This window comes from Rattus norvegicus, chromosome 3 (assembly GCF_036323735.1).
Source record: "Rattus norvegicus strain BN/NHsdMcwi chromosome 3, GRCr8, whole genome shotgun sequence".
In the NCBI taxonomy this organism is placed as follows: Eukaryota; Metazoa; Chordata; class Mammalia; order Rodentia; family Muridae; genus Rattus; species Rattus norvegicus.
Genome location: NC_086021.1, coordinates 42623881 through 42648519, shown reverse-complemented (window position 1 = coordinate 42648519; position 24639 = coordinate 42623881). Strand labels below are relative to the sequence as shown.

Genomic DNA, 24639 nt, shown 5'->3' with positions numbered 1-24639 from the left:
TGCTGAGAGGTTGGGGGACGAACTGCTGTGTGGCAGGGGAGGGGCAGCCCCTTGGGGACGGCCTTCTCAGACTTACGGTACACTGAATCACCTAGGGCCCTTGCGAAAGGGCCCTGATCCAGGGTGTACCCAGAGATGACACATTTCTGACAAGCTCTCCGGAGCAGTCGATCCTCTGTTCCAAGGACAACATGTAGACAAGTAGGCTCTAGGGCAGTGGCTTTTCGAACAAGCTTTTCCAGCGGAAAGTTCCGGAAAGCCTGACCAACATGCTCCTCTACCCCATCTGATGAAATCAGAGTCTCCAGGAGGTGAGCCAAGGCCCTGGGAATTTTTTAAATTCTAAGGGTGAGTCTAACACATAACTAAAGCCAGGGATAATTCCTAAGGAGTCTGGAGCACCATCAACCACTTCATTTGCTGCATAGATATTTCTTCCCTTACAATCCCTATGTGTGGATTGTTACATATTTTTCCTTATCAACATTTCATCCCTTTTTTCTTTTTTTTATTGTTGTTGCCTGTGTGTATGAATACAAGGACAACTTTTTTTGTGTATGTGGGGGGGATCAGGTCTCTTCTTTCAGGATGGGTCCTAGGAGGTCAAACTCAGGTGACAGGCTTCTACAACAAGAGCTTTCACCCACTTAGTTGCTTGTCCTAAAACCACTTCTCAGATCTTAGCATTTATTGCAACGCATAGATCTGGTCATTTTCATTATCCTTGTTACTATTATTGTTGGTGTTTTTTAAATAAGAGGAGCCACGTGGGGATGAATGGACGGAGCACAGAAAGGCTTTAGAGAAGTAGAGCCATTGAGCGTGACAATATCGTGGTGGACACGTGACATTTTACATCCGTCTAAACCCATAAAGCTACCAAGAGTGAACCCTCAGCTAATCTATGGACTTTGGGTGATAAAGATATGCTGACGTAGGCTCATCAACATCAACAAATATACCTTCATGATAGGTCACTGATAATGGAGGAGACTGGAAAGGGTCATGGAGTGGATGGGGAAGCCTTCCCTTCTCATCAGGTTTACTTGAACCCCAAAACACTAACATACGAGAGAGAGAGAGAGAGAGAGAGAGGGGGGGGGGAGGTTGGTTTAGTGAAGGCTTGCTTGGCTCAGATCTGCAAACAATGACTCTAATCTATGCTCTCATTTCACAAACAAGGGTCTGGATTCCAAGAGATTCAGAAACCATCCTGTGATAACACTTGGTGGTCAGTTGTTTAAAAGCCTGTTCGTGTGTACTATTTTATAGCACAGAGCTCTCTATAGTGTTGTGCATGTGTAGTGTGGTGGATGTGTAGATGCAAGCACTCAAGAGACCAGAGGAAAAGGTTGGGTCCCCTCGTCTATTATTCATTACCTTCTTCCCTTGAGACAGGATCTCCCACTGGACCTGAAGCTCCACTGGTGGCCCCAAGCCCCACAGATCCTCCTGTCTCCGCCCCCACAGCTCAGGGCTTGCAAAACCATGCCCGGCTTTTTTGCATGGTTTCTAGGGATGAGAATTCAGTCTTCGCGCTTTTGATACCTGGCCCCTATGATCTGATAACATTAAAACAGACAGACAAACAAACAAACAAAACCAGCCAAGCAGTAGTCGCACACACTGCCTTTAATCCCAGCACTCCGAGGCGGAGGCAGAGGCAGTCCGATCTCTGAGTAGGAGGTCAGCCTAGTCTACTGAGGGAGTTCCAGGACAGCCAAGATTACACAGAGAAACCCTTGTCTCGAAAAACAGCACCCTCCGTAGAGATGGGAGCTCTGCGGTGAAACTGTCTATATGTTCATTCCCCCACCTCCCAGGCTCTATTCATCAGGCACCATGGAAAACACTGTTATCGTGCCCAGTGATAAGACTGTGGGGTATGGTTGTACTATCAACAGTTATTCTTTCTTTTCCCTGTAAGAGAACTATGCAGCCCCACCCTTGCCCTGCTCGAGGAGGAAGAATAGTTCTCTGCGTCGTGGCAGAGCATAACAGTGTGGGGAGAAATGGAGAGCCAGAACAAGCTTTGAATGCAGTCTCATGGTTCAGCATGTTCCGGCACTGTCCAGCCTCTCGCACTCCACTCTCTACCTTCAGAAGGACATGCCCCGGAGAAGGACTGTGACTTCAGCTGTAGGGCTGTGGCGAAAATGCCAAGCCCTTGTAAAAAACGAAGGTCTGTGATTAAAGACTCTTAAATCGAGTGATGATTGTCACCCAGTAGAGCTGGCTAATACAAGACTTATTTGGAATATCACGTAACAGTAGTGACATCTTTGTATGTGTGAATCCTCCTACTGTCATCTGTCATCTGATCTTAACCAAAATAACTTTAAATTAGAGATTATAGTCAGCATTTTGGAGATGGGTAAACTGAGACTCAAATTGATACGGATTGAGTCTCCCTTCTAGGAATGGCCAAGTCACTGTTATCCCTTAATCCAAAGTCCTTCATTCCACTTGTGAGTCTTTTCCTATCCCCTGCCCCCCTTCTCCTGGCGTCAGCCTCAAGTACAACCTGTTGGCTGACACAGACATATGCAATATTTAATTCACTTTAATTAAAATATATTTTAGTGGATTTTTTTTTCCGGAGACATAACTCATTTTGATGGGAACCCATTGGATTTTAATGGGAAACCTATTAGGGGAACATATTGTGATCTTTAATGAAGCCAGGCTGCATGAAGAACCACCTACAGGTAATTAGAAGTCTTCCAGGCCCTTGGGGAATAAGGTGCAATGAACTTGGGTTTGTTTAAGACAATTAGTGCAGACAATGATCTGGGAACGAATTAAATGGCCCTTGATTAGGAGCAGCTGTGCAGGTGATGTCCTCTGGAAAACGGGACAGGCAAGCTGGCTTCTGAGAGTGTGATTATTAGTGCTTATCTGTTTGTATTGGCAGCTGGTACATACCCAGGCCTGGCAGTTTGATCAGGTGGCTCCTTCCGGTTCCACCTCCCCTGCCACCTATGTGTCCTCGGTGACACCTGTTCCTTCTGGATCTTCCAAGCATCCCAAGGGACCAGGTGGGCTCTAGCGACAGATGGGCACACTGGTATTGGCAAAGCTGGGAAGTCCATGATGTTCACACCAGCAGATGCTCCTACACGGGTGTCTGCTACTCTGTTAGGTAGGCAGGTAGTCTCAGTATTCAAGAATGGCGACTCTAGCCTAGCTAACATGAGCACTCCTGTGCGGGCATCTGGGCATGCACGCGTGCAGATCTTACCTTTGCTGCTGTTGGTGTCTCTGTAACCCTGAAGAGAAACCGCCCCCGGTCTGGGATGGGCAGGCACATGCCACGCTGGAAGAACGACACTGGGAGTCATCAGTTGTGCCTGCTCCTCCACAGTGCTGGGTATTTTACGATGTTGACACAGTTTATGGACAGATGAAGAGTGCTCAGAAGGGACACCTAGGTTGAACATAGAGAGGAATTGACAAGAAGGTCCCTCTATGAAGACAGGAATTGAGCTTAGAAAAGATGTGCAGAGGTAGAGGTAAGAATATCCCCAGGACGTGATGGATATGACCACCATGGAAAAACTGGTGACCTATGATTCTGAGAAGGACGCTCTGCACAGGTAGCCATGGGCTTCCACCGTTACCACCCCCATTGTTAGAATGTGTGCTTTGATAGGTAGATATGTCTGCAGTAGGAAAGGACATAGTCTAGGTAAGACTGGATCTTTTGCCAGGTGTGGTGGCACACCCCACAGTCCCAGCACTTGGTGGGGGGTGGGGGGGTACAAGCAGGAAGATTAGAAGTTCAGGACCATCGCTGGCTATGTAGCAAGTTCTTCAATGGCCAGGGTAAGAGTTTCCACACAGGGTTCTGACATTTTAATCTTCTGTCCAGTAAAAGCAATCATCTCACTGGATTCTACAGCCTCCCCTGTGACTACAACACATGGGGGTTACCCATGGCGAAGAGACACCATACGGAGAGACAAAGAGGACAGGAAACAGGGCCCTGGTAAACTGTTTGAGGGCTGGGAAGGGAATGATCTTCCTCCCAGGGAGGCCCTTAGGCTTTCAGGTTAAGCTGGAACCCAGAGAAGAGTCCAAGAAGATATCCTGGTGCCCAGAAACAGAGGGGCCAAGGAAGGCAGGGGCTCAGATCCCCAGCACCATCCAGCAGCCCAGGCCCCTTCTCCAGTCCTCCTTACAGTTCTAGCTCCTGGCAGGGGCTGCTGCTAGATTCCCCATGCAGCCGTGACACGGGGCTGTAGCTAAAACATTGGTCTGGCAGTTTTCCCTCTTTAAGTTGAAGTGTGATGTTGGCAGGCAGTGGGCTGTGGTGGCAGGCTGCCAGGGAGAGCATGTGTTGGAAATGCTTGTTCCACGTTGCAGCAATCTGGGGCTCCCCTACCCACAAACTGCTCCAGAGCCAGCCAGCCATGGGGCCAGAACCTGGCACTGATAAGAAACAGCCACTAAGATCAAGGGGTTGGGGGCACAGAGGGGCTTCAAGGACTGGGACAGACAGACATGAATAGAGATGGGGGTCACAGAGAGAGAAAGAGACAGGGGCCACGCTCGGGACAGAGAGATGCATGTCACTAAAGATACATGTAGCACGGAGAACTGAGGTCAGAGATCCAAAGAAGACCCAGCAACGACAGAATCTCAAGAGGATAAGCACAGGATGGCAGAGGATACCCATAGTCCCAGATACATGGGAGGTTGGAACAGAAGGAGTTCAAAGCCAGCCTGGCCAACATAGTGAGACTCCATCTGCGAGGGTAGGGAAGGCAGGTGGAAGACTGGATAAAAGACTGGTACACAGGGGTTGCGGATTTAGCTCAGTGGTAGAGCGCTTGCCTAGCAAGCGCAAGGCCCTGGGTTCGGTCCCCAGCTCCAAAAAAAAGAAAAAATGAAAAAAAGAAAAAGAAAAAAAGACTGGTACACAGTCCTGTCTGAATCTCTAATTACTGTAGAAAGAGAAACATGTGGGCCCACAAGACGGCTCAGTGGATTCAGGTGCTTGCTGCCAAGACTGGTGGCTTGAATTCTACCCCTGGGTCTCACATGGTAGGAGAGAACCAACGCCCATAAGTTATCCTATGTTATGACCACCAAACACTCGTTATGGCACACACAGCCCCCCTCCAACACACACAAGCAGATAGATACATGTACATTTAAACAAGGTTCTAAAGAAAAAACACGCATGCACTTATATATTCAGAGTTGTAAAAATAAAAAGCAAAAAGCAAGAAACAAGAGAGGGGTTTGCAGTAAGTCAGAGGCCTTATAAATCTCTGAATGCTGGAAGTAGATAAACTTGACTGGTGCGTCTACAATCTGAAACACAGGAAACAAAAGACCCTGTGCTTAGTGAGGCTGGTTTCAGGGATGCCCAAGACCAGAGTGGACAGGACCAAGGCCTATTAGGCTCAGCAGACCAGCCCAGAGCCATCCTGAGTATGAGCGAGTGGAAGCTGTGCTTGCTAATCACCAGATCGGTGAGAGGAAGCACTAGATCTGAAAGGTGGGCCTGGGCCCTGAGGTAGCCAATCCCCACTAGGAAACAGGACCAAGATCACCATCTACACACAGCATTGGTGGCACTCCTTCACGCTGATTGACAGAGACAGGCCCCTCCTGGTCAACAGCATCTTTCAGAGATAGATAGGGTAAGAAAACCAAGAATGTTCAACTACTTGAAAGGGAGGCATCAGATTAAGCAAACGCAAGGCCCTAGACTCATTGTGGTGGTTTGAATAAGATGGCCCCATGGACTCATATGAATGAGTTTGGTTCCCAGATGGTGTTTTAAATGGTGTCTCTTCACAACAATAGAATAATAACAAAGATACCCAGTAAGAGGGCAAACAGAAGTATAATGAAGCCCTGGGTTCCATCCCTAGCACTGTGTAAGGATAACTCCTGATAACTGTGTAAGCAACTGCACTCCTGCTATCCCAGTGCTTGGCAGGTGGAAGGAGGAGCAAGTGAGTTTAAGACCAGTCTGGACCTTGTCTCCAAAATAAAAAAGAGAAAGCAAACATGATCAGGACTTTAAAATAGAATAATTATTAACCTGGGAGACTGGAGAAGAAAGTGTTCCCATAATCTGAGAATGGACTGTTATGAAATAAATCCTAAGTGATCTTGGAATACATACATACATACAGACATACATACAGACATACATACATACATACATACACACACATACACACACATACAGACAGACAGACGGACATACACACACGCACGCACACACACACACACACACACGCACACATATTTGAAACAGGGTTTCTCTGCGTAGCTCTGGCTGTCCTGGAACTCACTCCATAGGCCAGAGGCTGGCCTCAAACTCAGAGATCCACCTGCCTGTGCCTCCCGAGTGCTGGGATTAAAGGTGTGTACCACCATCGCCCAGCATAATCTTGGAAATTGAAAATAAGTACTCAAATGTGAAAGTTAGCACATTAGGGAAATAGTAAGATAAATAGGGCTAAAGAGAAAGTTGGAAGAAATGTCAAGGTGTACAACTCTGTGCTCTTTCAGTGTGGATTAGAGAACATGTACATGTGTAAGGAAGGAAGCAAGAGGGTTCATGGCAGACTATGAGAGCAAAACACAGAGAATATCTAGTCTTTTTTTTTAAGAATTATTTATTTATTTATTATTTATTTATTTATCTATTTATTTTTTAGGTATACGATACATTGTAGCTGTCTTCAGACACACCAGAAGAAGGGTATTGAATCCCATCACAGATGGTTGTGAGCCACCATGTGGTTGCTGGGAATTGAACTCAGGACCTCTGGAAGAGCAGCCAGTGCTCTTAACCACTGAGCCATCTCTCCAGCCCGAGAATATCTAGTCTTAATAATCCCACAGAGGGTAGATAAATAAATCATGCTTTCACCATGTTACAGAGTCCTATGTAACAGGCAATACAAATGACCTGGGACAAATGTACACTCAGGGATAGCCTAACAAGGTAGAACATGTCCTCTGATCTCTACACTATGCCACAGCATGTATATATATGTGCACACATATGAAAATTATAATATTGTTATTAAATAAAAGTAAAGCAAGAATTTCAAAAAAACATGAGGAAGGGTGGGTCCAAGGTATATTAAGGATCTTTACAATGTGATGATAAGACAAGAAAACCAACAAAAATGATCAATAATTTTGAGATGTCTCACAGAAAATTGTAAATGGTTATACTTTGTGTTGGTTTACATATGCTCAGCCCAGGAAGTGGCACTATGAGAAGGTGTGGCCTTGTTGGAGTAGGTGTGTCACGGTAAGGAGTGGGCTCTAAGAGCCTCATCTTAGCTGTCTGGAAGTCAGTATTCTGCTAGCAGCCTCCAGATGAAGATGTAGAACTCTCAGCTCCTCCTGCACCATGCCTGCCTGGATGCTGCCATGCTCCTGCCTTGGTCATAATGGACTGAACCTCTGAACCTGTAAGCCAGCCCCAATAAAATGTTCTTTTTAAGAGTTGCTTTGGGTAGGAGTTGGAGAGATGGCTCATCTGTTAAGAGCACTGACTGCTCTTCCAGAGGTCCTGAGTTCAATTCCCAGCAACTACATGGTGGCTCACAGCCATCTGCAATGGGATTTGATGCCCTTTTCTGGTGTGTCTGAAGGGAGCAACAGAGTACTCATATAAATAAAATAAACAAATAAATCTTTTAAAAAAAGAGTTGCTTTGGTTATGATGCCTGTTCATAGCAGTAAAACCCTACCTAAGACACAGTTACATAAATACAATTAATATAAACATAATTTAGTGTCATTTCATAAATACAATTAAAATTATAAGGACATGCCATGACACAGTAGATCTAAAAAGACCTGACAATACCAAGTGTTGGCAAGGACATAGAGTGACTAGAACCCTTATAGGTTGCTGATGGGAAGGTAAAATTGTGAAGATGCCAGTAAGGTCATCTTTACTGGATAAAACTACACTTATCTGGCAATACAGTCACTCTCTTCCAGGAACTTACCCGAGAGAAATAAAAGCATCTGCTCACGCAAGTGTTGGTATGCAAATGTTCATGCTTATTCATAACCCCCATTTGAAAGTAAACGAGATGTCCACCAGCTTATGAATGAAAAAAAAAAAAAAGAATTACTATATGGTCACAGCTGAGATCACCAGGAAAAAGTAACAGAATAATAGACATAAAAATGTCTGAATCCAAAACTATGCTGAACGAAAGGAATCGAACATAAAAGACAATGTATCTGTATGGTTGCGTTTATAGAAAATTCTAGAAAAGGCAAAACTATAGTGACACGAACAATGTTTATCCAAGGCCAGAGGAAGAGTGGGGGACTGACTACAGAGGAACAGAAAGAATCAACTTGCAGTGAAGGAATGGCTTTGTGTTTTAATGCTGATGGTTTCACAGTTTCATTCATGTGTCAGATTCTTCCAGGATCATTAAGAAAATGGAACCCCATTGTAGTCAAACTGTCTTAGCAAAAAAGACTGGGGGGAAGGTATTTTCTCAGACACACTCTTGCTATGTGGCCTTGTCGGCATAGGTGTGCCACTATGGACTTGGGTCTTAAAACCCTCATCCTAGCTGCCTTGAAGCCAGTCTTCCCCTAGGAGCCTCCAGAGGAAGAGGTAGAACTCTCAGATCTGCCTGCACCATACCCGCCTAGACACTATCATGCTCTCAGAACCTTGATGATAATGGACTTGACCTCTGAACTGTAAGCCAGACCCAACTAAATGTTGATCTTATAAGAGTTGTCTTAGTCGTGGTGTCTGTTCACAGCAGTAAAACCATAACTAAGATAACGTGCATTACATCTTACAGAAGAGCTACTTTGAAAACCACAAAATCACTCCAGGCAGTGTCTTCGTATGTCTTCAATCTCAGCACCCAGGGGGCAGAGGCAGGCAGATCTCTGTGAACTCAAGGCCAGCCTGGTCTACAGAGTGAGTTCAAGGACAGCCAGGGCTACACATAGAAACTCTGTCTTGGAAAACCAAAAACCAAAACCAAAATACAAAACAACTAAAACAACCCCTGCTACACACACACACACACACACACACACACACACACTACAAATGCATTACAGCTGTTTCTCTTGGTGGGTTGAGTCCTGGAATGGAAAGATGGGGACACAAAGCTTTCTTTTTATTGAAAACACACTGGACACAACCTTGCAGTACAGGTTAGGGAGGACTTCCAGAGGCCTGCCTGCCTCCACAACACACAGTGTAGACAAATGAGGTCACACAGAGGTCCTGCAGCTGCATGCATCACCCACAGCAGAAGCCACTACAATGTGCAAGTGTGTGTGGGGGAGAAGCAGAAGTGGGACAGTTCGAGCTTTATGAAGACAGAGGGCACTGGAGACTTGAGGGTGGGAGGAACAGCCTATCTAGCCTGCCCTGCCACCTGAGGCCACGGTGAGATCCCAGCCCATGATACTGTTAAGAGCCATGTCTGGGTCGGTGGCCATGCAGCAACAGGGGTTTGTGTCAATGTCCATGGCTCATGATACCACTAAAGACCATGTGGATGTCTGGACTGCTACCTGGGACCACATGTCTGGACTGCTACCTGGGACCACATTGGTATCCAGGGGTTATGCAGAACTGGCCCAGGCCCTCACTGGCTGGCTGCAGCATGCAGGAGAGATGGCTTCACATCTTACCAGCTACAGCACTATGCACACCTGGGCTGAGCACACAGTCGAGTTGGCTCTGGTAGTATGGGTGCAGGTGAGCCAGCCCTGAGATGATGAGAGCCGACTGCCCCTTGCCAGTTGCAGCAGTGTGTGAAGGTGAGAGGAGGTGGGCTGACCAACTCAGCTACTACTCAGGCCTAGATCCAGGGCTCTGAGTTGGTCCACCCCAAATCTACCCTACCTATGGAGCGTGTGAAGGGGCCAGTCTTGCAAATCCAAAGCTGCAGGGTCTCCATGACACAGGGCAACACAGAATATCTGAGAGCAGTCTGGATTAGGATCCGGAATTGATAGTGTAGCAAAAGCCAGAGGCCTGGGACCAGACAGATGACTCATTGCAATGAACATTTGCAAGTAAAGATGTGTAGACAAAAGATATACCATTGCAACGAACATTTGCAAGATGTGTAGACAAAAGATATACCTCAACACACTACTACAGCTTCCACAACTAGATGTTTTCTTTTTATGCTTTGTGGGCTTTTTGGTTTTTTGTTTTTATTTTCTTTTGAGGGAAAGTTATAAGAGCAGAGAGAAGATACTAAGGGGTTGGGTGGATGAAGTAAAAGCCACAAAGAATCAATAAAAACTTTTCTTTAAAAGAGCACATTGACTCTTGAAAAGAAAGATAGGAGGGACTGCAGAGATGGCTTGTCAAGAAAGAACATTTGTGGGGTTGGGGATTTAGCTCAGTGGTAGAGCGCTTGCCTAGCAAGCGCGGCGGTCCCCAGCTCCGAAAAATAGAAAAGGAAAAAAAAAAAGAAAAAAGAAAGAACATTTGTTGTTCTTTCAGAAAACCTGGGTGTAGGGGGTAGTTCCGATGGTTTGATTGGAAATCTGCACGTGGGGGTTGGGGATTTGGCTCAGTGGTAGAGCGCTTGCCTAGCAAGCACAAGGCCCAGCTGGGGGGGGGGGGGGAACCTGCATGTGAATGTTGAACGTCCTGTTCTCCAATTGGTTCTTGGTCTTGGTGGATCAAAACAGATGCCAGAGGCCAATGGCTGGTTGGAAGAGGCGGGACTTCTAGGTTCCCACAGGCAGGCTAGGAAACACAAGAGGAGGAAAGGGATTTACCATGCTTCGAAAGGAGAATTACCAGCCACATGAGCTCTTGGGTGAAGTGGCCATTGGCCCCTTCCCCAGGTGGAAATTTCCCCAGAAATGCAACTAAGCTAAGGGCAGATATAGAGTGTTGAGCAAGGAGTAAAGGAAAAGACAGGCTAGCCGCAGGAGGATTAGAAGAACCCAGCCACTGAGCCATAAGGCAGGTTTAAAATGAGCTCTCTGTGTGTGTCTTTCATCCACGGATCCAAGGGAAACAGGTAGTGGCTGGTAGGGCAGTTGGCCCAGAGCTTAAAGTGGGGTAGTAGAAACTACACGCTACATCCAGGCACAGGCTAGTGTTTCCCATTAAGATTGTTTTACTTTGTTTTTTTGAGAAAGGGTTTCTCTGTGTAGCCCTGGCTGTCCTGGAACTTGCTCTGTCTCCTCAAGCTCAGAGGTCGACCTGCCTCTGCCTCCCAAGCACCAGGATTAAAGGTGTGCACCATCACTGCCCAGTAGCATTTTACAGGGATCATATAGGAAGTTGAGTGATTGAGCCAGGAACTTCTGGAAGAGAGGGACTGAAATTCAGTTTCATTGTGCTTGGGGGTTGGGGAGGTGGACTGTTAGAACCATTGATGCTCGCCACATAAAGGTTAAAGATCTAAGCCCGAATTCCAGGGCAGAGAATCCAGTCATTCATTGCTGAGGTGGTAAAGGTTGTCTACTCTCTCCGTCAGATAAGCCCATGAGGGCCAGAACCACAGGACAGGCAGGAAGCCTTAACCCAGCTCCACCCCTGAACATCTGAAGCAATCCAACCCCCATACCATCCGTCTACGATGGGTGTGGGCAACTCTTCACCTGTCTATGTGTGACCTAACTCAAATGGGATTAATAATCCATAACAAGGACAATTGAAACAACCCACAGATGAAGTAGACGCTTCATTCACAAAGGGAATGACAGGACGATGATCTCAAAATAATGAATTCTATTAAATAAAGTCATAGAAAAAGTGGACAAAATGAAAGTTTTCGGCAAATATTTAAAATCTCTAAGCATCATGACATGAAAATAAGAATATGTACAAAATATTGTAAAAGATAAAAGAAGTCAGAAAACTTAAAAACTTTTAGGGGCTGGGAGTGTAGCGCAATGCTACGACACTTGCCTGACATGGGTATAGTCCCTGGGTTCAATGGCTACTGTTTCAAAAGCAAAAACAACAACTCTCCCTCTTTAGTGGGATACTAATAGTGTACATGCAGCTAACAGACTATGAGATGGTCTAGTACCCGTTCCACCCAAAGACCACCAGCGAACCGATTCAGATGCAATCGCACTGTAGTCTTTTTATCCAAGCTCAAGCTTGGGCCCATGCTGACCCTGACAAAGCAGAATGGAAAGGTGAAGCATTCATAGAGGTAAGCAAACAAGCAAGGGGGGTTCTAGCCTGGCACATCTAATGGGGGGGCTGTTATGGAATTTTGTTCCCTTTAAAATGCCAGGGGCAGGCTTGTTGGGGAGTAACCTGGAAAGTGATACTAGGTGCTGGTTGGTTAACTGAGTTCAACCTTAGGTCAGGTTCTCTAAGATGGTGTCTGAACCCAAGATCTGGTCTCTCAATGGGAAGGGTCAGAAGTAAATATTCAGATAGGTATAACTGTGTAATCATTGTCCTAGAAAGAGAGGAAATAGTGTAGGAGAAATAGCTGAAGATATTGAAGGGGCTAGAGAGACGGTTCCATCAATAAAGTGCTTGCTAGGTAAGCGTGAAGGTTGAGTTTGGACTCAGCACCATGTAAAGAGCCAGATGTGGGTGTGTATTTGTGAGCTATGAGATGCCTTGAGACCTTTTCTCAAAAAATAAGGTGGGGGTGACCAAGAGACACGTGACAGTTCTCTCTGGCCTCCACAAACAAACATACACATGAGCATCCAAAGACAAGGGCTGGGTTTGTTTTGGTTTTCAAAACAGTTGAAGAGAATACCTCAAGACATAGGAGCTTCATCAAGCCTCAGGATGAAGCACTGGCTTAGAACAGCAGTTAAAGGACTTTCCACAGAAACCTCAGAAGCCAGAGGACAGGACAATGAGAATTCTAAACCTGCCTGAAAAGCTAGAGTGCTACACAAGACAAAAATACCCTTCAAAACTTAAGCCAAAGTGACAGCACTTCAGAGCCTAACTGTGGGGCAAATGCCTTTAATCCCAGCACTTAGGAGACAGAAGTGAGTTCAAGGCCAGCCTGGTCTACAGAGCAAGTTCCAGGATAGCTAGGGATACACAGAGAAACCCTTTCTCAAACAAACAAACAAACAAACAAACAAACAGCAAGACAGGAAATAAATAAAAGTTGAATTTTTTCATTGATAGCAGTTTTTCAAATTAAATAATACTTCCTTGCCAGGCATGGTGGTGAAGGCACACCTTAATCCCAGCACTTGGAAGGGAAGCAGATCTTTGATCTCTGTGAGTTCAAGGCCAGCTTGGTCTGTGTAGTGAGTTCCAGGACAGCCAGAGCTGCAGAGAGACCCTGAAACAACACAACTGTTCCTCAATCTGGAAAGTGGTCCAAGATAGATGTATGAGACTATGAGGTGGAATGAAGGAAACTGGTGAGTATGTTTAATTTGTCTGGAACAACAACAATACACATGTGGTGTGGGGATTGGAACATCTGTAGAAGGAAGATATATGACCACGCCACCACAGGGTTCTGACATGGAAGTGGAGTTAAAGCCTTGTAAGCCCACTGAATGCTCCAGGGAAAGGGTAAAAGGACTGAGACCTGCAGCTGTGGGACAGTATCACATGGCCTAATAGCCGTGAGTTAGATTCCCGGAAATATAAGAGAAAGAAGAAAAGAGTCCTAAGAAGTACTTGAAGAGATAATGGCTGGGACTAGCCTCCAAATCAATAAAAGACAAGAAAGGAGAAACCATAGACACAAGGAGCTCAGATGACAGCAAAGAAAATACTGAAAGAAGAGAAGGGAGGAGGGAAGAGGAAGAGAAAGGGGGAGGGGAATGGAGAAGGAGACAGACAGAGAGAGGAGAGAAACAGACAGACAGACACAGAGAGAGAGTTGGGTTGGGGAAATGCTCACTGGGTAAGAGTGCTTGCAGTCTAGATGTGAGAATTTGAGTTTGAATCTCCAGTTCCCACATTACAAAGCCTGGCATGACCACACATGCCTGTAAAGCGAGCACTGTGTGTGGGTGAGACAGGAGGATCAGTGGGCCTTGCTGGCTGACAGTCTAGCTCTAGCTTCAGTGAAAGACCCTGGTCTGAAGGGAGTCAGGTGGACAGCATGGAACAGGACACCCGATATCCTCCTCGGGTGTGCAATGGCACACATGTACACACACACACACAAATAAAAACGAAAAGAGATAAAATGTCATATTCAAACTGCTAACAAAGATGAAAAGAAAAACTTGAATCACAGAGGCAGCCAGAGATAAAAGCCATGCTACACATAGAGGTATAAAGATGAGGACCGCAGATCCCTCAGCAGAAATGACACAAGACAGGGCCCCGACTGTCATCTCTTTCAAAATATTAGGGGGAATGCCTGTCAACCCAGAGCGATCTACCTAGTGAGAATACCTTCCAAGCATCCAGGAGACATGATGATGTTTCTATTCAGAAAACTTATTACCCGCATATTTCACACTAAGGACACAGTATACGTATTTAGGTAGAAGAAATTACAACCTATAATCTACAGAAAGAGGTAAGAATGGAAATAGTTTTTGATTAGAGTAAAGAGAAAATGCAATATACTGTAGGTTCACAGCGCATGTATATTTGACAAAATACTACATAGAATGAGCAGTACGCTGCCTGTGAACTTCCTACTGTACCTATATAATTGTTACTTTTCTCAAGATGCCTGAGAGAATGAGGTAAAGAGTGGGCGTGACTTTTTATTTTGGCTCCTACTTTCAGAGGGTTTACTCTATGGTCATGGTCACAGGATGTCATAGGGGCAGGAGTGTGTGGTCAGTGTTACCTCATGGTAACAAGAAGCAGGATGAGGCATAGAGAAGCCCAGGGCCAACGCGCTCCCTAGGACCCATACTCTCTAGTGATCTAGCAAATTCCTTTAGTGATGTCCTATCTCCTCAAGTTTCTAGAAGTGCCACAAATATCTCTACCTCATGGACACTGAGCCCTAACACTCTTGGGGACACATCACATCTAGACTTAAACAATAATACTATTTGAAAATAGATGGCTATCAGTCAAATATATGTAATTTAAGATAGAGCAGACAAGGCTGGAGAGGGATCTGATGCCCTCTTCTGGTGTGCAGGTGTACATGCAGCAGAGCACTCACACATAAAATAAATAAGCCAGCAAACAAACAGGGCAAACATCAAAAGTTTTTTTTCTAGAGAATCTTAAGGTACTAGGGAGGTGGTTCAGTGGGTAAAAGTGCTTGCCTAGCAAGAATGAGGATCTGAGATCAAATCCGCAGAACCCATGTGAAAGCTAAACATGTAGTGTGAGCAGCTTCGATCCAGCATCCAAGGGTGAGATGGGAAGTGGAGACAAGAGAATCCCCAGAAGCTCACAGACCAGCAAGCCTGTGGGAAATAAACAACAAAGAGACCCTGACTCAGACAAAGTGGAAGGCAAGACTAATATCTAAGGTTGTCCTCTGCATGTATGTTGTAGCATGAATGCACCCACATTTCAACATGCAAAAGCACGCAAGCTTCCAGAGAATTTTAAAAAAATATGTTAGTTCAGACACAGAAGCAGAGGCAGGGGGATCTCTATGACTTTGAGGCCAGCCTTGTCTACAAAGTAAGTTCTAGGCTAGCCAGGGCTACACAGTAAGACTGTCTTGAAAATAAATATATGAGGACCAATGAGATGATCTGGTGTGCAGCCAAGCCTGAAGACAGAAGGAGAGAACCCATCTCTGCAAGTTGCCCTCTGGCCTCTACACATGTACCAAGGCATGTGCATTCACACACACACACACACACACACACACACACACACACACACACACACACACACAGGCACTGTGTCAACTACCCACTGTTGTCAATTTGACCTTGACTATATCCGGAATTAACCCAAGTAGCTGGGTATATCTGTTTGGTGGGGGGTCTTTTTTCCTATTCATTCATTCATTCATCCACTTACTTTACATCCTGATTGCAGCCCCCAGGGGGTGGTTTTTAATCATTTAAGGTGGAAAGACACATCTTTAATCTGGGCCATGCATTCTCTTGGCAGCCTATATAAAGACAAGGAAGAAGAAAGCTTTTGTCGTTTGTCTGTTTGCTTTCCCTCTCAGTAGCAAGTTCATTACTTACTGGCATTAGAGCCTACTTCAAGTAGGCTTCAAGCTCAATTCTAATGGGATTCAAGTATACACTGAAGACCAACTGAAACACTTAGTGGGTTAAACAACTACGGGATTCTTGGACTTCTATTGGTAGACAGCCATTATTGAACTAGCTATACCATAGCCTGTTAGCCACTCTAATAAACCATATATATGTGAATATATATGTATTTTATATATATAATAAAATAGCTAACAAAATGCTGTATTTTAATTAGATTGTTTTAATATTTTGATTAAGGTGCACAGTCTAAATACCATGTAAAGACTGTCAGGCAACATTTTTAAAAGCTGCAAGACCAACCACATTCTGTCTGCAAGAAACCCACTATAAGCCAGGGGGAATAATGGGAAAAGATGCCGCACAAATTCTAATGAAAGAACACTAGAGCCATTGAATTACTGTCTCTCTTATTCAAGGTTACTATTGTTGTGGTGAAGCACCATGACCAAAGCAACTTGGGGAAGAAAGGATTTATTTGGATTATCATTGAACATCGTCATCCAATGTTTAAGGAAGTCAGGGCAGAAATCTGGAGGCAGGAACTGTGGATGAGTGCTGCTTACTGGCTTCTCCTGTCAGCTTGCTCAGACTACTTTCTGATAGAACCAGGACCCAGGGATGGTACCACCCACAATGGCTGGACTCTCCCACTTCAATCAGTACATGAGAAGATGCCCTACGCCTACAGCCCAACCTCATGGAGGCATTTTCTCACAAAAGGCTCCCTCTTCTCAAATGACTTCGGTTTGTGTCAGGTTGACATAAAACTATTCGGCATGTTGTCAAATAGACCAGAACAAGAGAAATCACCTTAAGAAGAATGTCACATAAGGATAAGGGAGTCAACTCGCCAAGAACACATGATGCATACTAAGGGATTAAAAAATAAACAAGACAAGGTTGGGTAGAATTTTAAAGAATTAAATAGACAGTCCACAATTATACTTGGAGATTTCAACATTTTCTTAGTACAAAAATAAGTAGGCAAGAGAGGGGAAAGAGAGAGGGAGGGAGGGAGGGAGAGAGAGAAAGACAGAGACAGAGACAGAGAGAGAAGATGAAGCCAGGCATAAAAAACCTGGTTGTAATCCCAGCAGCTGGGGTGGGGGGTGGGGCGGAGTTGCAGGTTTCAGGTCAGCATAGGAAACCCTGGGCTACACAGTGAGACCTTGTCTCAAAAAATAAATCACAAAGATAATCGACAACACTGTCAATAGACTTGTTCCAATCCTAATTGAATTGTAAGTCTTTTTGTTCTTGTTTGGGGGTTTTTTGTTTGTTTGTTTGTTTGTTTTGTTTTTCAAAAGGGGGGTTTCTTTTTGTAGCCTGGATTGTCCTGGAACTAGCTCTGTAGACCAGGCTGGCCTCAAATCCAAAGAGATCTGCCTGCCTCTGCCTTCCAAGTGCTGAGGATTAAAGGCACACAGCATCACCACCCTGGTTGTTTTTGTTACTGTTGTTGTTGTTGTTGTTTGTTTTAAAAAGTTTCACTGTGCCACCTTGGCTAGCTTTGCTGTGCAGACCAAGCCGGCCTCTAATTGGTTTTAAAGGCTATTCCTCCTAGCACCAGACCAATATACATTCTTTTCCAAAACAAAAACAAAAACAAAAATAAAAACAATTTACTAACTTTAAAATAATTAAACTTATACAAAGTGTTTTGTTATATTACAATAGAATCAAAGGAAAGATTATTAGCAGACTGGGATTAAAAAAAAAAAAACCAAAACAAAATTTGACTGTCAGGAAAATAATTGAAAAATCTCTTGGTTCAGAAGGGAGCCGTGCACTTATAAGGGACATGTTTAGTCACAAGGGAAAGTTTTAGGTCTTTCACATTGAGGTGCCAGTGATATGTAGTTCAGCTGGCCAAGGGAGCACAGCCCGGAATTTGACTCCTAGAATCCCCAAGGAACTGAATTTGATACATTTAATATTCCAGGTGTGGTGGCAACGGCAGGTAGATCTCTGTAAGTTCAAGGCCAGCCTGGTCTTAGTGAGTGCCAGGACAGCCACAGCTAAATATAGAGACCCTGTCTTGGGGAAAAAAAAAAGATGAAATAAAATAAAATACAACTAAAATAAAGACAGTATATCAACATTTATTGAATGTAATTTGTGATGGATAATATTGATTGCTAATTTGACCAGATATAAACTCACCTAGGAAACAAGCCTTTAGGCACGTGGGCGAGGGATTATCCAGGTTAGGTTACTTGAGATGGAAAACTCGTCTTCATTGTGGGTGGCACCATTCCAAGGGCTGGGGTCCTAGACTGAATAAAACGGAGGAAGAGACCTGATGTCTCTCTGCTTCCTGACTGCAAATGCAACGTGACCAGATACCTCAAGCTCCTGCCTCAATGACTTCTTCATTGTGGTGGAACCGCATCTCCTGAAATAAATACTTCCTAGCTTAAGTTGATTTTTTTTTAAGTCCTTAACGTTGTTTTGTTTGTTTGTTTATAGTAGGAGGGAGCAATCTGCAGAAGTCTGTTTTCTCCTTTCACTATGGGAGTCCTGGGGCTCAAACACCAATTACCAGGCTTTACCTGAGCCATCTCATCAGCCCTTAAGTTGTTCCTCATCAGGGAAAGACAATGCCCCAACTAGACATCTCTCACCATCGCACAAAACCTCCAGTGCCATAACGGACTACATCTAGGTGGGTGGTTGGCCAGAGTCCCTGTGAAAACACCAACATCTCTGGGTTCTCCACAAGCTGGTGGCAACACTGTATTGCTAAAGACAACGCTTATTGGAACACAGGGAAGTCTATCTGATGCCTAGACTACAGCCTTCATCCTTGCTGACCAGTGTTCATGGTACTAGAATGTACTCTGCATGCTACCAAAGGAGAAAGGTAACTGTCAACCCGGCCACAAATCCTGCAGTCTACAACAGTGACCCACCCGCAAGATATGCTGGCACAATAGTGGCACGAATATTGTGAGGGTGACTAATCACTCTCTGATTGGATTCAAGGCACACTCTACAAGATGAGCCCATGCCTGACACTGCTTGGGTGACCAAGAACCTGAGACTGGATAGGTCACGACTCCAAGGGAAAACTAAATAGTATTGTTCTGCTAAAGGATCGCAACAATAAAATGATACCTAATGATGTTCTGCTACACTCATAGGGTGGTAGTGCTCAGCCATCATCGAAGAAGCTTCCTCTTGTAGTAGATGGAAACGAACACTGAGACCCACACCTGAACAGTGTGCAGAAGAGTAAGAGATTTTGGAGCGCTCATCTCAAATAGGATGTCTTCATCAAAACACTTACCCTGGAGCTCAGGAAGAAGCTATGAAGAAGAGGAGATGGAGTGATTACTGTAAGCGCCAGAGGGGGGAGATGACTTCAAGGAAATAGGTCTTCCAGACACAACAAACTGACACACACATGAACTCACAGAGACTGTTGTATCGTGTGCAGGGCCTGCACAGGCTCAAGTTAGTCAGGATTCCAATGTTGAGAAGGGAAAGTGGACGGGGTTTCCTACCACCTAACCAAGAAACTGTCTACAATTGATACCCTCTTACAAAGAAAAAAAAATTAGTTTTCTCAATTGAAGTCTCAAGGGATATACTAATCATACAAGGCAGGCTTCATGCCCAGTAGTCAGTGGCTGACACAAAATGAACTCAATGGTATTTTTATAGACCTGTTGTTTAATATTGCTTTATTTATTTATTTATTTATTTATTTATTTATTTATTTATTTATTATGTGAGTACACTGTCACTGTCTTCAGACACACCAGAAGAGGGCGTCTGATTCTATTACAGATGATTGTGAGCCACCATGTGGTTGCTGGGAACTGAACTCAGGACCTCTGGAAGAGCAATCAGTGCTCTTAACCACTGAGCCATCTCTCCAGCCCTCAATATTGCTCTGTTTGGGCTTTTTTTTTTCTGTCTTATTGGTCTTTTGCTTGTATATTATGATATCTGGTTTTGTGGTTTTGGGTTTGTTTTATATGTTTCTTTTTTTGGGGGGGTGAGAGGAGCACATTTGAATTTGTTCACTGGTTTGTGTTCTAAAGAGAGAGAGAAGAAAAGACATGAGTGGAGAGAAACTGGTAAAAGAGACAGGGAAAAGCATGATCAGAATATATTGTATGATAAAATATATTTTTCAATTAAAAAATGTTGCTTCTTGTCGGGGATTTTGCCCCAGCAATGAGAGATGTAACTAACATACTGAACAGTTATGTGGAACCGATGGCATCAGGTACTTACATCAAAACAGAAGACCAAACAGCACATTAATGATCTAAGCTCCTACTTAACAAAGAGAAAAAGAGGATCAAGTTAAATGCAAATCAAGTAGATGGGAAGAATACATGTATGAACGGAAGGCAATAAAGCTGAAGACAGAAATTGATCAGACGTGAATACAAGCAGGCCTTGGCAAAGATCATTAGCATTCATCAATTTCTACCCCAAATGGCCCAGACTACAAGGAGAGAAGACACAGTTACTTCAGTAATGAAAGATATGCTAAGAATCCAGATAAGGACATTTGACAAACAGACTGGCCCAGGATTTCCACCCCTTAACTAAATGTATAAATCTTTGCAAGACACCAACCATCAAAACTCTCGTAAGAGATACAAAGCATGCTGAGTCCTGTGTTTGTCGAGGAAATGGAATTCGTAGTTTAAAACACAAAATAAAGTTGTACGTGTGAAGCCAATGTTGAGTCATCTTGCTCCTTCCTGAAGGGGGCTTCCTCTTTCTTGCCTGCACTAGAAGTAAACTATACTCCTTTCTGGAGAAAGACAGTTCCAGTGCCTCAAGTTTATACCCATGCTCCATGAGCAATGCTCATCTCTCTCTCTCTCTTTTTTTTTTTTTTTTTTTTTGGAGCTGGGGACCGAACCTAGGGCCTTGCGCTTGCTTGGCAAGCACTCTACCACTGAGCTAAATCCCCAACCCAATGCTCATCTCTTTACTTATTAGGCATACCAAGACTACCTTTGTTTGTAACCCAAGATGAAACACAAGCAGGCTAAGCAGGTTTCATTTCTACCAATGGCTAAGTGTTTGACATTCTTACAAAACTACCGAGATATATATAATAAATACTCTAAAAGAACTGGGGAGGTATCCAGAGGGAGGCAGAAACTGGAAAGGAATTGAAGTTGGAGAGACAGAGACAGAGACAGACAGACAGGCAGGCAGGCAGACAGGCAGACAGAGAGAAGGAACCGAGTAATTCTTTTCATTCCAACAGCTTTGCTTGGAATGAAAAGCAGAGCTCAGTTAGCACTTTGTGGAGTCTTGGCGCTGGGGAACTGGTTCTGTCAGTAATGTACAGGCAGCATGAACATAAGGACCTGAGCACGCATTCCTGGCATCTATGTAAAAAGCTAGGTGTGCTTACTCACCTCTGAAACCCTCATCCTGAGGGAGGCAGAGGAAGATAAACAGATCCTAAGAGTTCACTGGCCAGTCAGTCCAGTCAGTCAGTGAGCTGGATTCATGAGAGACCTTTTAAAAGACAAGGTGGAGAGGAACGATAGAAGACACTGGGCATCAACCTCCAGCCTCCACACCCACACGCATACACCTGTATCCACACATGTGCACTCATACATGACACATGTACACACAACAACAACAAAGAAAACCCAGAATTACTTAAGAAGTAAAAGACAGTTTCCACAGCAGTGGAAAGGGAGACTTCCAAGGAAAACAGACAGACAGGTGGAAGCCCCCTTCCCTGAGACCCAACCCTAGTTCTGAGTATAAACTTTGCCCTAATCTCTAGATGACCCCTGGACCTCACATTCTTTTAATAAGTTTCAAGAGACTTATATAGGGTTAGAAAAATGACATAAGTCTTAGCTGCTGCTCACAGCAAAAACAATCTGTAGTTTGGGTTGGGATTTAGCCAAAGAAATGCTGCTTTAAAGACCAACGCCTAAGCTGGTGTTGTATGCCTTTAATCCCATCACTGGGAAGACTGAGACAGGAGGATCTCTCAGTTTGAGGCCAGCCTGGTCTACAAATCAAGTTCCAGGACAGCGAGGGCTATGCAGAAAAAAATGTAAACAAACAAACAAACAAAAACAACACATGGGACTGAACAGCACACTGGCTGCTCTTGCAGAGGTCGCAAGTTCAATTCCCAGCACCCACACGGCAGCTCACAACCACCTGTACCTTCAGTCCCAAGGTCTGATGCCCTCTGCTGACTTCTGCAGGCACCAGGCATGCATGTGACGCACCTACATGTATGTGACACATACATGCAGGCAAAACATTCATCCACATAAAATAATGAATCTAGAAAATTAAAAACAGCAACAACTTGAGTTGGTGGCACATGCCTTCTATCCTGGCACTCAGGAGGCAGAGGCTGGCAGATCTCTGTGAGTTCCAGGCCAGCCAGTGTCTCCTCATCAAACCTTGTCTCCAAACAAACCAAACAACCACAGTGGAGCCTGTAGCTCTTCTCACTAGATAGACTGTTCCTACCATGTCTGGTTACTTGAGTGTGCCCCTCAGGGCCCACATGGTGGAGGAGACAACTGAGTCTCGTAAGTGTTCACTCCACACAGGCACCTGGGCCTGTAACCCTGGCTCCACAGCACAAACACATAAACACAATTCAAAATTAATAAATAAGTAAATAAATAAATAGATACATATGGATAAATACATAAAAGTTTTATATTATCAAACAAAAGCTAATAGATGGGGAAATGCATAGCATATAGAACAGGATATTAATAATTAACACATACAGATGCATTTAGAACAAGCCAATGGGAAATGTGGGGAATACAAATATTAAATAAGGAAGAAACAAATAATAAAAACAAGATCTCCCCAAAGTTGTCAGTAATCATAAAGCTTAGAATTAAAATAATATTCAGTGTGAGTTCCAGGACAGCCAGAGCTAATAGTGAGATTCTGTCTTGAAAAAGACCAAAATAAAATACTCAATGTTATTTTGTTCCCATATTGAAGAAAACATAAAATAATATCCATTGGTGGTTAGACTATGAAAAGAAGTTTCATTTACGACTGGCAGGTTTGTGAAGTTTAGAAAGTGTTTTTGCCAGACAATCAGGCAGTGCGTATTTAAATGTTCATATTCTTATTCCAGTAATCTGTTCTGCAGATCCATGCATGCACAAACCATGTGCACTGGGATAAACACTCATTGGTGAGGAAACAGCTAAATTAATCATAACATGGGGCTGGAAAGACAGCTCAATGGTTAATAGCAGTTGCTGCTCTTATGAAGAACAGGGGTTCAGCTCCCAGCGTCCACATGGTGGCTCACAACCAATTACCTGTAACTATGGTTCCAGGGAATCTTTCTCTTTGGACCGCTGTAGGCATCAGAAATGGACCTGGTGCACAGACATGTACATAAAAATAAAGGAACCTGTAAAGGAGAAAGAGGAACAGGAGAGAACAAAAAGAAGGGATAAGAAAAGAAGGGGGAAAAATACAAAGCCCTAGGTTCTGGGAGAGAAAGAAGGGGAGAGAGAAGAATGGGGAGGGAGAAAGAGAGATAGAGAAGGAATGAAAAGAAGAGGAGGGGAAGGAGGAGAAAGAAGAAGAGGAGAAGGGGAGGAGGAGGAAGAGAAGGGGGAGGAGGAGGAAGAGGAGAAGGAAGAGAAGGAAGAGGAAAAGGAAGAGGAGGAGAAGGGGGAGGGAGATGAGGAGGAGAAGGGGAAGAGAGCAAAGAATGATGGGATTCGATCTCAAGGAAGGCAGCCTAGGTCTGGGTTCAAACACTGCTGGTTAAACATACCTGATTCCTACTCTGACCATAGCTAATCCTGTCTGTTACAATAGTAAAGAAGGGGACTGGAGATCCAAAGACCCACTCAGCATGCTCTAGTCCCTTCCTCCCTGCCCTCGAGGCTCATACCCCTCAGGTTCTCTCAGTGAATGAGACAGGAGGTTTCTAACCGCCATGGGGAGAGTCTCATGTCTGTGTTCTCAGTGAGAAGAGAAATGAGGCTGACTTCTATGATGTCATCTTCACAGGGCAATAGACAGCCTAGGAAAGAGGCGGGGTAATACAACTCTGTCCTCTGAGCACAATATGACCACTGCCACCCTGAAATCAGAAAGGCTGTGTAAGCGACCACGAGGGACCCCCACAAGATAGGGCCCATTAACATTCTCTGGTCTGAGATCCAGCCATTCACTCCTTGCCCCACCCAACCAACCACATGTAATCCTACCCCAGCTGTGATGCTCTTGGACATTCAGACTACATGGGAGGAAGAAGGTCGATTGAGGTTGCATCTCCAGATGCATCCATGATGGTGCAGGGTTAAGATCCCCTGTGAGGTTACCCCACCAGGGCCCCTGTGAGTAATCCCAACAAATTCATTGGTTCCACTAGCTGGACTTTGACGAAATTGTTTCTTTGGGCTATTGGTGCTCTATTTGGGTCTCCTAAGGAAAAGTCATGCAACTGAATTAGAAGTTTTCAGTAATGAGGGATATTGGAAAAAGAGGAGGCAGGGAATA

At 44.5% G+C, this 24639-nt stretch overlaps 1 long non-coding RNA gene across 6 annotated transcripts in view; it reads right to left on the bottom strand.

Annotated features, from left to right (window-relative positions):
* The window catches only part of Dpf3l1 (double PHD fingers 3 like 1), a 47602-nt gene extending 23470 nt beyond the window's left edge, over nt 1-24132 (bottom strand). For 3 of the 6 annotated variants that reach the window (XR_010065166.1, XR_010065170.1, XR_010065169.1), the window contains exons 1-4: nt 23909-24132; nt 18292-18404; nt 15920-16013; nt 3242-3427 (exon numbers count right to left, since the gene is read on the bottom strand). This is a non-coding gene — a long non-coding RNA (double PHD fingers 3 like 1). Of the gene's footprint in view, nt 1-3241; nt 3428-10626; nt 10748-15919; nt 16014-18291; nt 18405-23908 lie in introns of all 6 variants that reach the window. The other 3 variants (XR_010065168.1, XR_010065165.1, XR_010065167.1) reach the window with 3 other exon arrangements.
* Nucleotides 24133-24639: the final 507 nt, after the last annotated feature.